At 33.1% G+C, this 14,206-nt stretch overlaps 1 pseudogene; it reads right to left on the reverse strand.

The window, feature by feature from the left end:
• Window positions 1-11,488: 11,488 nt before the first annotated feature.
• On the reverse strand, window positions 11,489-13,622 carry LOC130980523 (uncharacterized; annotated as a pseudogene).
• Between the last annotated feature and the right edge of the window lie 584 nt (window positions 13,623-14,206).

Genomic DNA, 14,206 nt, shown 5'->3' on the forward strand with positions numbered 1-14,206 from the left:
TGAAGATTTTCAAAAAAGTGAGGAGAGAGAAAGTGGTTAGGATATTTTTGAAAAAGATATTATTTTTTAAAAAAAAAATTAAAAGGATATGATTTGAAAAATTTTGAAATTGAAATCTGAATTTTTATGAAAAATTTCGAAATATTTGCTTAAAAATAGTTAGAAAAGATATTTTTTATTTTTGAATTTTATGATGAAAGAGAAAAACACACAAAAGACATAAGACTTAAAATTTTTAGATCTAATGCTCCTTGTTTTCGAAAATTTTGGAGGGAAAACACCAAGGAACACCAAACTTAAAAATTTTAAGATCAAAACACAAAGAAGACTCAAGAACACCTTGAAGATTCACAAGAACAACAAGAACAAAAGAAAGAACACCAAACTTAAAATTTTTAGAAAACCAAAATAAGATTTTCGAAAACTAAATGAAAATTAACAAGAGAACACCAAACTTAAAGTTTGGCACAAGATTTAATCAAAGAAAAATTATTTTTGAAAAAGTTTTAAAAGGGAGATACCTAATTACCAAGAACACAAACACAATACTCTAGCCAATTGAGCTATAAATGTAACGTGTTTTAAAGAGGTATTTTTAATAAATAAATTTTTTTTTGAAAACTGATATTTTGAAAAAGCACAAGAAAAATAAGAAAAGACACAAAATAAGACAAACTAAAGATCAAACCAGGAAAACAGACAAGAACAACTTGAAGGTCAAAGATGAACAAAGAACATGCAATTCGAAAATTGAGAGACAAAGAAAAGCACGCAATTGACACCAAACTTAAAATATGACATTAAACTCACATAAAAACTAAAAATTATGAAAGAAAAATAATATTTTTGAAAAAAATTTTGAAAAGAAAATAAAAGACTTTGACCCAAAAGACAAAATTTTCCTAATCTAAGCAACAAGATTCACCGTCAGTTGTTCAAACTCAAACAATCCCCGGCAACGGCGCCAAAAACTTGGTGCACGAAAATTACACTCACACTATGTAATTCCGCACAACTAACCAGCAAGTGCACTAGGTCATCCAAGTATTACCTTACGTGAGTAAGGGTCGATCCCACAGAGATTGTTGGCTTGAAGCAAGCTATGGTTATCTTATTATTCTTAGTCAGGATACCAATAGGGTTCTTTAGTTTCAAGTGTAAAAAGTAAAAGAGCATGAAACTAGTAATTGTTACGCAGTAATGGAGAATGTGTTGGAGTTTTGGAGATGCTTTGTCTTCTAAATCTCTACTTTCCTACTGTCATCTTCTTCACGCACGCAAGGTTCCTTCTATGGCAAGCTGTGTGTTGGTGGATCACCGTTGTCAATGGCTACCATCCGTCCTCTCAGTGAAAATGGTCCAGGTGCGCTGTCACCGCACGGCTAATCATCTGTCGGTTCTCACTCATGCTGGAATAGGATCCATTGATCCTTTTGCGTTTGTCACTACGCCCAACCCTTGTGAGTTTGAAGCTCGTCACAGTCATTCAATCCCTGAATCCTACTCAGAATACCACAGACAAGGTTTAGACCTTCCAGATTCTCAAGAATGCTGCCAATGGATTCTAGCTTATACCACGAAGATTCTGATTAAGGAATCCAAGAGATACTCATCCAATCTAATGTAGAACGGAGGTGGTTGTCAGGCACGCGTTCATAGGTTGAGAATGGTGATGAGTGTCACGGATCATCACCTTCTTCATATTAAAGTGCGAATGAATATCTTAGATAGAAACAAGCGTGTTTGAATAGAAAACAAAAATAATTGCATTAATTCATCGAGACGCTGCAGAGCTCCTCACCCCTAACAATGGAGTTTAGAGACTCATGCCGTCAAAAAGTACAAAGTTCAGATCTAAAATGTCACGAGGTACAAAATAAGTCTCTAAAAGTGGTATAAATACTAAACTAGTAACCTAGGTTTACAGAAAATGAGTAAACTAAGATAGATAGTGCAGAAATCCACTTCTGGGGCCCACATGGTGTGTGCTGGGGCTGAGACTTGAGCTTCTCACGTGCCTGGGCTGTTTCTGGAGTTAAACATCAGGTTGTAACCTGTTTTGGGCGTTTAACTCCAACTGGTAACCTGTTTCTGGCATTTAACGCCAGAATGGAACGTAGAACTGGCGTTAAACACCAGTTTACGTCGTTTATCTTCGCGCAAAGTATGGACTATTATATATTGCTGGAAAGACCTGGATGTCTACTTTCCAACCCAATTGAGAGACTCCTGAAGCTCCAAAAAATCCATTCCGATTGCAGGGAGGTCAGAATCTAACAGCATCAGCAGTCCTTTTTCAGCCTAAATCAGATTTTTGCTCAACTCCCTCAATTTTAGCCAGAAAATACCTGAAATCACAAAAAAACACACAAACTCATAGTAAAGTCCAGAAATATGAATTTTGCCTAAAAACTAATAAAAATATACTAAAAACTAACTAAAACATACTAAAAACTACATGAAATTACCCCCAAAAAGCGTATAAAATATCCGCTCATCACAACACCAAACTTAAACTGTTGCTTGTCCTCAAGTAACTAGATAAATAAAATAGGATTGAAAGAAATCAAGAAGCAATAATATCTCAGAGTTTTAAGTGAAGCTCAGATTCCAATTAGTTGAGCGGGGCTAGTAGCTTTTTGCTTCCGAACAGTTTTGGCATCTCACTTTATCCTTTGAAATTCAGAATGATTGGCATCCATAGGAACTCAGAATTCATATAGTATTATTGATTCTCCTAGTTTAATATGTTGATTCTTGAACACAGCTACTTTATGAGTCTTGGCCGTGGCCCTAAGCACTTTGTTTTCCAGTATTACCACCGGATACATAAATGCTACAGACACATACTTGGGTGAACCTTTTCAGATTGTGACTTAGCTTTGCTAGAGCCCCCAATTAGAGGTGTCCATAGTTCTTAAGCACACTCTTTTGCTTTGGATCACGACTTTAACCACTCAGTCTCAAGCTTTTCACTTGGACCTGCATGCCACAAGCACATGGTTAGGGACAGCTTGATTTAGCCGCTTAGGCCTGGATTTATTTCCTTGGGCCCTCCTATCCATTGATGCTCAAAGCCTTGGATCCTTTTCACCCTTGCTTTTTGGTATAAAGAGCTATTGGCTTTTTTTACTGCTCCTTCTCTTCTCTTTTTTTTTCACTACTTTTTCTTGCTTCAAGAATCAATTTCATGATTTTTCAGATCAACAATAATATTTCTCTTGTTCATCATTCTTTCAAGAGCCAACAATTTTAACATTCATAAAATTCAATATAAAAAAATGCACTGTTCAGGCATTCATTCAGAAGACAAAAAGTATTACCACCACATATAAATAATTAGAATTTTCCTTATTAAAAATTCAAAAAAAATATTGCCTCCTTATTCTAAAAATCTACTATTTTATTCATGTTTGATGATGATGAGAAAAATAAATTATAGCTTAATTGGAGATAAAATCAAAATAGAGATACTAATTACTACTACTCATATATAACTTCTAAGGTAAATTCCTAATAAGAACAATTATCACAGAGTTAAGGCTAAGATTGGGACTCAACAACCTTTATTTTGGGAGGTAGATGCCCCTTTAATCTGTGGGGTGCTTGGCCTTTCAAGAGATAGCTTCTGACGCTTTAGTTGCTTCAGTTCATGTCCTTGCTCTTCTTGTTCCCTAAGCAGTTTGCAAAGCATGCTACTTTGATGCAGAAATCCACTTCTGGGTCTACTTGGTGTGTGCTTGGGCTGAGCATTGAAGCTTTCATGTGTAGAGACTTTCCTTGGAGTTAAACGCCAGCTTTTATGCCAGTTGGGGTGTTTAACTCCAGCTTTTATCCCGTTTCTGGCGTTTACACTACAAGATTTCTACTTGTTTATGGGATTTTTTTGTGGAGGTTTTAGAAAACTTCCATAACATATTTTATTTATGGCAAAATATAAAACTCCCATTGATTAATACTAATTTAAATTTCTGAGCCCATTTGTCCAAACAAATAATGAGTCCCTAATCTACTCAAATCAAACCCAAACCAATTTCAGTCCAAAAAAAACTTGTCCAAAAAATTAAAAAAGGAAGAAGAGTGAGATCTAATGAAACCCTAGATCTACTTGCCGCATCTCTTCGCCATTGTCACCGTCAAGCTTGCCATAGTGTTTGAGATCAGAGGGAGAGTAAGCTCGTCGTGTCATTCATCATCGTTGCTGCCATTCATCTTCGTTGCTACTTTCCAATTCTTTCAACTCTTCAACTACATTAACACTTAATTTTGCCGTTTTCAATTGCAGCGCATGAATCTCACCGCAGTCAAAGATGCCGACGAAGTCATGGAGAGGTACGTCGAGGACACGCTTGCAATCCTCCCTCCTCTTAGGGATTGCTACCGCACGTGCTGCGGCGACGCGCCGTCACATGAGAAGCTTAGCCTCGTGGACGTTGGAACAGGTGCTGGTCTTCCCGGAGTTGTTTTTGTCATAGCTTGTCCAGGTGAATTTTTTGCTGCTTTTTTTCCTTGTGTAATTAGATTCAATTCCTTTTTTCTCTCAGATCTAAAGCTTGAGCCTAATGTGGCTTTCGTTGGTAGGTTGCATCTGTGGATGATCGGGGTCTGTCAGCCTATTCCCTGCCCAATGGCACCATCTTCTCCTTCTTTTTCTCTTGCTTCTTCTTTGTTGCATGTCTTTTGTGCTTCTTTGCCACCTCTTAACACCGTCTCCATTGGTATGTGCCGATACTTTCCTCCTAATTTTGCTTTGTGCTTGGTTGTTGCTTTGATTCTTTTTTATTCTTGATCTTTGTTTGGTTAGATTTTTTGTTCCATTAAGATCTGTTATTGAGTTCTAAGTTTGTTGATCTTTGTTTGTGTTCTTTTGATTGTGAATTCACTTGATTTAAAAACTCCGAAATTTTTTTATTGTTGTTTATCTTGGAAGATTTATTATACAGAGGTGCTCTCCATTGAAAACTATTGTTAGCATCTTTGATAGAAATCTAGGGATTTCTGGTTAAATTATTTGGTGTGGTTTATTTGGTTTGGGGTTTGTGCTGTGCTAATTAGGAATTGAGATAGATTAATGGTAACTGATTAATGTTGGTGCATCTGTATTTTTGGATTTCCTGAAATTGTATGATAAAATCATTGTCCCTTATTTATCATTTATTCTGAATTCATCATGCTCGATTTTCATCTTTCATTGGAACATTTGATCTCTCTTTCATTGAAATGTTCCAATGAGTCCAAATATGAAATGCTAGAAGCATCAATGCCATTGCAATGAGTCCAAACATGAAAGCTAAGCCACCAAACAGGTACGGAGTTGGAGATGAAATGTTTCTCAAACTTATTGCACCTCCTCCTACTGCATCCATTATGGAGTACTTTAATTTCTTGCAAATTGCATTAAAGACCTCAATTATACGAATTTATTTCATTAAAGAGCATATAAATTTAGTGCTCCATTGCTTTGCTTTGAGGATGGGTTTTAGTTACTTGTAGTCGTGTTATTGGGATATGGCATAGAAGCAAAATGGATTTTTATTTGTTTATATATGAATTATTGAATTATAAGGTGACTCACATTCATATTAATGGACCCACTCATGTTGAAATTGTGATGAATGGAATTTTTGTTGTTGTTATTCGTTTCTTTGGATAACATAGGCTAATGCTTGAACTTGTTCATGAATTTTTCTTGTTGTTATTCTATTATTCAGCTCTAGGTTTCCCAATCTCTGTTTGGGTTCCTTGGATTGCCTGTCTACTTGAATTTAATAGTTTGAAGTTTTATAGTTATTTGATTATGATATTTATATCTCTCTTTTTGCGTTCTTTTTCAGGTTTTTATGATTGTTGTTACTGATGGGAGCAGAGTTCCGGGACTTGGTGATATTGGGAGTTCATGGAATTGGCATCTTCATTAGGATGCTTGGTCTGTATGTTGCTTTTTTTTTCTTTTTTTTTTTACTACTTGGTCTTTGTATATATTATTGGCTACATTAACCGCTGTTATTCAGTTCTGGGTTTTCTGATCTTTGTTTGGTTACCTTCGATTACCTGTCCATTTGAGTTTAATAGTTTGGAGTTTTATAGTTAGTTGATTATGATATTTAGAGCTCTTTTTTTACGTTCTTTTCCAGGTTTTTATTATTTTTGTTACTGATGGCAAGAAAGTTTCACGCCAAGACATTAAGCTTGTAAGCAAATCCTACTAGCTTGTCAGGAAGCTAATTTAAAAATATATATATAAAATCTTAAAACATTTGTTTATAGAACAAGGATGGATCCTGGATTTACAACTCTAGGTATCCATCTTGAAATTCTCTATCATGCAATTTATGGTTTTCATCCTTTTAGTAATATAAATAGTTGATTGTATGAGTTATTCAATTTTTATTTGAACAGAATGGTTATTTGTAAGAGGTGCTCTTGTATTTATTCTTGGGTTTTGGATGCTGGATCTTGCCAACAATACTTTGCAGGTAAGGTCAAAGAATTAGAATGTGCTTCTTTCTATTATCTTTATATTGATGAAAGAAAGTAAGTTTTCTAAAAAATACTAGTCATGGCATGTAATTTGGTGGCTCCTTGTATAGTTTAGTTCTAATCTCATTGTAAAAGCAAATCAATTTCATTTGGTGGCTCCTTGATGATGATGATTCCAAGATTTCTAATATTCCAAGATTTCTAATAGTTTAGTTCTGATTGTGAATTATAAATATGTTAAATGTCAAGTTCTTAACTATGAATTGTAAATTTGACTAATTAAAATGAGATATCATATTTATGTACAATTGGTAATTAACTATTTGGTTGGGTTAATGAAGAAGGATTACTGTTAAATCTTAATTCATGTGGCTCTAACAGTGGCGGCTTTATGTTTAAATTTGTTTCTTTAACACAATTAGCAATCTTGTAGGTTATTGATGAGAAGAGTGTACTGAAAACTTGAGACCGAAAAAGAAATTTCTGAGAGAAGTTCTTGTTAGGGAAACTATATGTAGTTAGTTCTTTTCTCCAATTTTATGTTCTTTTACGATATCTGCTATAGTTTGTATTACATGCTGTTGTGATGATAATGTGCTTCATTTTTCTTTTGTAGCAAATATGTGGATCCTATTAAATCGCATTCTGATTTTGAAAATGTAAGTTGGTAATTGGCAACCATATGATATTATCACTTTTAGTCACTCCGAAAATCTAATGGCTTTGTGAAATATATAGGCTTTCAGGTACTCAAAAAGAACAATGGGTCTTTACAAAAGATTCTTCAGGAATCTTTGAAAAAGGTAACCATGTCTTTATTTGAGATGCTAATAATGAAGTGCTAATAATGATGCTAATATATTTGAGATGATAATAGGTAACCCTCTTATTTTGATCTTGTGAAATTGGATTCATATGCTAGAATAGGGAGAAAAAATATAGCCTCTGGTTGAATAACCATCTTTTTGTGAATTTGATTTCTTTATAGAAAGTAAGTTGCAAAAGTTCTTTTTGTAGAAAGTCCCCTATTAGAAGAAATTGATATCAATAGGAACTTGGAGTCACCATCAAAGTCGAAAGATGATAGCACCATGCCTACAATCATAGCCTCAGTATAACTGAGCGAAACTAGAAACTTTTTATCCGTTTGAAATTTGAGATGTGATGTATTAGGAAAGTTTTCCACCTTTTAGAAGTAGTTATTGATTTAGTTGAGCTATTACTAGTTGTTTTACATCTTGGTAAATACTACTTGTATTGATCTTTTTTTCCGGTTAATCCTTCCAGTCGATAACAAGATTTACTGCAGAAGGAATAGGATCCGTGTGTGAAAGGTTATCTATTGGGACTGCTGAAAATATTCCAGACTCAGATTATTGATACAACTGATGTCGGGACGCATTTGTTGGAGCTATTTTATACGGTATGCGAAAACTCTTCACCTTACCTTTTTGTATTTACAAGCTTGAATTGTGTGATTTTCACATTCGGATAAGTCATATAAGGATAATTCATCAATTCTACATAGACTTAAATTTTTTTGTCCTTTACTTCTAGTGTTAACAGGCAGAGTTTAGACATGACTCATAATAGACCACACTAACATCATTTGATCCATATCCCCAACTCCATTTAGTGGGGAGAGTCTTTTTGTTGTTGTTGTTGCTTCTAGTCTTGGATAGTATTTTATTTTGCTGATTGGTACCTTTATTGTAAAATTTACAGAGTCTTTTATTTTATATGTATTCGCAGCTATATGTGCCAACTTTGATTCAATGGAAATGTTGCCATTTGCTTCTTATGTGGTAAGCAATCATTTAATTGAAGATGGCATAATATGGATTTATAATTAGAGTTAGAAAGAATAAAACAGGATTTCACACAGATGCACAATATTCATATATGTGTTGGTTAATACTTAATAGACGCAAGTGTCTTGTTTTATATTTTAAATTATTTGTGTTAAATTTTGTTCAAATAGGTAATATTTTAATTTTCTTCTAAATTTGTAATATGTCTTATTTAAAGATTTCTTTTAAATGATAATTGATTAGTAGTATAATAATATAATTTTAGTATCTAGATTAATTGTTTAAAAATAATATTGACATGTTTTGTGGAGGTTGAAACCCCACATGAATATGTCTTTTTTTTTTAAATTGAAAATTCTTTTTATGGGGGTTCTAAACTGCCATAATGATTAACCAAAAATTGCCACAAAACATTAGCACAGAACCCCCACAAAAGGGTATAGGAAACCGCCACTGAATGAAATTGTGGGGGTTGTGAAAAACCGCCACAAAGGAGCTCGTGGCACCTCAAATTTTGGAGGTTTTTGAAACTGCCACGATCCTTTTTGTGGGGGTTTAAAACCTCCACAAACAAGAAAAAAAACCGCCACAAATAAGCAAAATCCTTGTAGTGTTAACGCCAGAATAGGGCAGGAAGTTGGCGTTTAAACGCCAGTTTGCGTCGTCAAAACTCGGACAAAGTATGTACTATTATATATTGCTAGAAAGCCCAGGATATCTACTTTCTAACGCAATTAAGAGTGCTCCATTTTGGCTTCTATAGCTCCAAAAAATCCATTTCTAGTGCAGGGAGGTCAGAATCCAACAACATCTGCAGTCCTTTTTCAGCCTCTAAATCAGATTTTTTCTCAGGTCCTTCAATTTCAGCCAGAAAATACCTAAAATCAAAGAAAAACACACAAACTCATAGTAAAGTCCAGAAATGTGAATTTTGCTTAAAAACTAATAAAAATATACTAAAAATTAGATAGATCCTACTAAAAACTGCCTAAAAACAATACCAAAAAGCGTATAAATTATCCCCCTTCCTCTGAGGCGTCCCATTACTCACAGGATTCCTCTCAGAGGTATACATGAATTGGTTATTTGCAACCATTTCAATGAGTTCCTGAGCTTCTGCAGGCATTTTCTTCAGGTGAATAGATCCACCTGTAGAATGGTCCAATGACATCTTAAACAATTCAGACAGACCATCATAGAATATATCCAGGATGGTCAGTTGTTTGTATATTTCCCAAGCTTGATAGAAGGATTCACCTTCTTTTTGCTTAAAGGTTTGAACATCCACTCTAAGCTTACTCAGCTTTTGAGGAGGAAAGAATTTGGCTAAGAAAGTCGTGACCAGTTTATCCAAAGAGTTCAGGCTATCTCTAGGTTGAGAGTCCAACCATATTCTAGCTCTGTCTCTTACAGCAAAAGGGAAAAGCATAAGCTTATAGACCTCGAGATCAACTCCATTGGTCTTAACAGTATCACAGATCTGCAAGAATTTAGTTAAGAACTGAAAAGGATCTTCTGATGGAAGTCCATAAAACTTGCAATTCCATTGCATCAGAGAAACTAATTGAGGCTTTAGCTCAAAATTGTTTGCTCCAATGGCAGGGATTGAGATGCTTCTTCCATGGAAGTTGGAAGTTGGTGTAGTAAAATCACCAAGCACCTTCCTTGCATTGTTATTGTTGTTGGGTTCGGCCATTACTTCTTTTTCGAGATTCTCTGTAAAGTTCTCTATGGATTGTTATGCTTTAGCTTCTCTTAGCTTCTTCTTCAGAGTCCTTTCAAGTTCAGGGTCAGCTTCAACAAGAATGTTCTTGTCCTTGCTCCTGCTCATATGAAAAAGAAGATAATAGAAAAGAAGAAGAATCCTCTATGTCACAGTATAGAGATTCCTTTATGTGAGTAGAAGAGAAGAAGAATAGAAGGATAAGAAGAGAGAAGAAGAAAAATCCGAACACAGAGAGAAGAGAAGGTTCGAATTATGAGTAGAAGAGAAGTGTTAGTAGATAAATAAAATAAATATAAAGAGATGAGAAGGAGAGAATTTCGAAAATTATTTTTGAAAAATGGTTAGTGATTTTCAAAAATTAAAGGTGGAAAAGTGGTTAGGTGATTTTGAAAAAGATTTTGAATTTAATTTTGAAAAGATAAGAAGTTAGAAAAAGATATTTTAAAATTAAGGTTTGAAAAAGATATGATTGAAAAAGATTTGATTTTAAAAAGATATGATTGAAAAGATATGGTTGAAGAAAATTTGATTTTTAAAAAGATATGATTGAAAAACAATTTTTTTGAAAAAGATTTGATTTTTAAAATTTGATTACTTGACTAACAAGAAATTAAAAGATATGATTCTAAAATTTAAAGTTTGAATCTTTCTTAACAAGAAAGTAACAAACTTGAAATTTTTGAATCAAAACATTAATTGTTAGTATTAATTTCGAAAAATATGAGGTAAAAATAGGAAAAATATTTTGAAAAGTTTTGAAAAAGATTTTTGAAAATTTTCAAAAAACAAAGGAAAAAAAATGAAAAAGATTTGATTTTGAAAAAGATTTTGAAAAGATAAATTTTTGAAATTGAAATCTTGACTTGACTAACAAGAAACAACTTATTTTAAAAATTTTGACTAAGTCAACCCAAAGATTTCGAAATTTATGAGTGAAATAAGGAAAAGATAATTTTTTATTTTTTTGCATTTAATGAGGAAAGAGAAAAAACCACAAAATGACTCAACACATAAAAATTTTGGATTAAAACAAATGATGCATGCAAGAACACTATGAATGTCAAGATGAACACCAAGAACACTTTGAAGATCATGATCAATGACGGACCCAGAAAATTTATGCTGGGGGGCAAAAATAATACACATTATTATCAAAATATATATTAATTTAAATTTAAAAATATAAAAGTGCACATTAATTATTTGAATACCAAAAAAACCAAAAATTACATTAGCTGCTAACTTTCTTCGCTTCAAATCTTGAAGGTACTTCTCTTCTTGTTTTCATATTTTGAAAATGTTGAATAATTGCTTCATTATCAACTTGATTGAATGTCTCTCTTTCTATATATGTAACCAAACAATCATTCAACCACTCATCTCCCATTTGATTACGAAGTCGACTCTTTATGATATTCATAGCAAAAAATGTTCTCTCAACTGATGCTGTTGCCACAGGTAGAATCAAAGCTTATTTCAACAGAAGAAATACCAATGGATAAACAATATGCTTTTTTGTCTCAACTAACTTTTGAGATAGTCCACTGATTCCATTTATATTTGAGAATTGATCATCAAGACGCATATCCAATATAAAATTCTCAAGTTGACTATCAAGTGCCAAAAGTTGAGTAGAAGAGAATTCATGTGGATAAAATTCAGCTAAATGAAGCAACTTCTCCTTATCAAATGCAAAAAATGAGTCACTTGGATTCAAACAAGCTATACAAAGAAGTAGCTCGGTATTTACCTCTGTAAAACGATTGTTAAGCTCTTGAAGTTGTCTATCAATCACTTGATAAAATAATTCAACTTGAAAATGATGCAAGTTTGAGACCTTTTGGATTTTGCGCCTTGATCTTTCTTGTGTTACAAATATATCATTCATATTTGGAGCAAGAATATTGTGACTATCACAAAATAGTAAAACTTCGTTAAGCAAAGAGGACCAACCATCGTCTCTTATACTTTGCAATCGTTGCTTGGACACTTTAACCAATGTCATAGCATTTATAATGTCTTGATCACTTCTTTGTAGAGCTTGAGACAACTCATTAGTAACTCCTAATATACTTTTCATCAAATGTAAATTGAATACAAATTCAAAAGATTGAATATAATTCAATAATTGGCATGCTTCAGCTCTTTGTTTAGGATTATTTCCATCTTCCTCAATAACTTCAAGAACTTCTACCACGGAAGAAAAAATAGAAATCAAGCTAAGTATTGTACCATAATGTGAGCCCCATCGAGTATCACCTGCCTTTTTCAATGTTGTTTCTTGATTTAAGCCATGCTCACTAGAAACATCTCCATTTTGTAATGCAACAATTGTCTGTTGCATTTGACTTTCACGAAGCATGTCTTTACGTTTACAAGAAGCTTCAACAATATTGCACAAACTAGCAAGCAAATTAAAAAGTAGTGCAATTTCGACCTGTTTCTTTGCAACAACCACAAGTGCTAATTGAAGTTGGTGAGCAAAACAATGAACATAAAAAGCACAAGCATTTTCTTTCAAGATCAAACTTTTTAAGCCATTAAATTCTCCCTGCATATTAGTAGCTCCATCGTAACCTTGTCCACGTATTCTTGCTAAACTTAAATTATGCTTTGTTAATAAAGATTCCAAAGCTACTTTTAACGACAACGCATTTGTGCTAGAAACATGGACAAGGCCAAGAAATCGCTCCATTACAATCCCTTCTTTGTTCACATACCGCAAACAAATAGCCATTTGCTCTTTAACAGAAATGTCTCGAGCTTCATCAACTAAAACAGCAAATAAATCATCTCCAAGATCATCAATAATAACTTTAGTAGTTTCACTTGCAGCAGCTCTAACAATATCTTTTTGAATTTTAGGTGCTACTAGCTTAAGGTTTCCACGAGCATTTTTGAAAACACGATCAATCTCTGTATTATGTTGAGCAAGAAAGTCAAGAAGCTCCAAAAAATTACCTTGATTATTTGAATTGTGCGATTCATCATCACCACGAAAGGCCAATCCTTGTCGCAATAAGAACCTAATGCACTCAATTGTTGCTGTTAAGTGAGTTCGGTAATCTCTTTTAGCTTGGTCTGAATGCTTTTGAAAAACAACTTCAATATGTTGTTTTTGCTTCATGAGTGCTTCTCATTTTCTTCGAGCTTGATTATGAGCACTATCATGATTTCCAACATGTGTTTGTAATCGCTCCTTCTTTTTCCAATTTGAAAAGCCCTCTTTTACAAAAGCATCACCATTCGCACCATCAGGTTTCATAAGATAGCAACAAAGACAAAATACAGCATCTTTTGAAATACTATATTCCAACCAATTGCCAAATTCATCAAACCAATCAGCATTAAATCTACGGAGAGAAGTTCCAAAATATGTTTGTGGAAAATCATGTTCTCTTGGTTGACAAGGACCTTTTTGCAAATAAGCTCGTCTAACTTCATCTCTGACATTTGGATCATAATTTGAAATTTTGGGTCGTTGTCCAGGATCAGCTACCAGACTTTCCACATTGAATTCTAAGAACTTCTTTTTATTAGAAGAGACTAATGGAGTGACTTCAGATTCTAGTGGTAGCTTTCTTTTGAAATATTTCTCCATTACTATTTCTAAAAATAAAAATATATATTCTAAATTAGTAAATTGATCAATTCACTTTAAAAATTTATATGCAATCTAATTACATATAATAGAATAGAACGAAAGATAAACAAATAAATAATAAAGATCACTAAATTGAGAATAAAATAAAATATATAAATTCATGAAAAGAATAAAAAATAGATTAATACCTAAACTATAATTGTTTGAATTAAAATTTGCAATTGAAAATATCAAAAAGAGAAACAATGAAATTGAAAGATACATAGAGTCATAGAGAGCTATATAAAATAAAATAGAGAATTTAAAATTTACCTTTTGATGAAGAGAAGATGACCACTAGACAAGGAATAGAAAAAGAAGATTAAAAATATGAAACTAAGAAAAGGGTTTAAGAGAATAAATGACTGACGGCTAGGATTTAAAAACAGAAGAAGACTAAATTTAATTAGGTTAACTAATAGTCAAAATCATAAAAAGATAAAATGGGCTTAGACTTTTAATAATTGGGCTTAGTTTATTTGTAGTGGGGTCATTTAAAATTTAAAGTGGGGGCATATTATATATATATATATATATATATATATA

Source organism: Arachis stenosperma, chromosome 1, assembly GCF_014773155.1.
Source record: "Arachis stenosperma cultivar V10309 chromosome 1, arast.V10309.gnm1.PFL2, whole genome shotgun sequence".
Classification (NCBI taxonomy): Eukaryota; Viridiplantae; Streptophyta; class Magnoliopsida; order Fabales; family Fabaceae; genus Arachis; species Arachis stenosperma.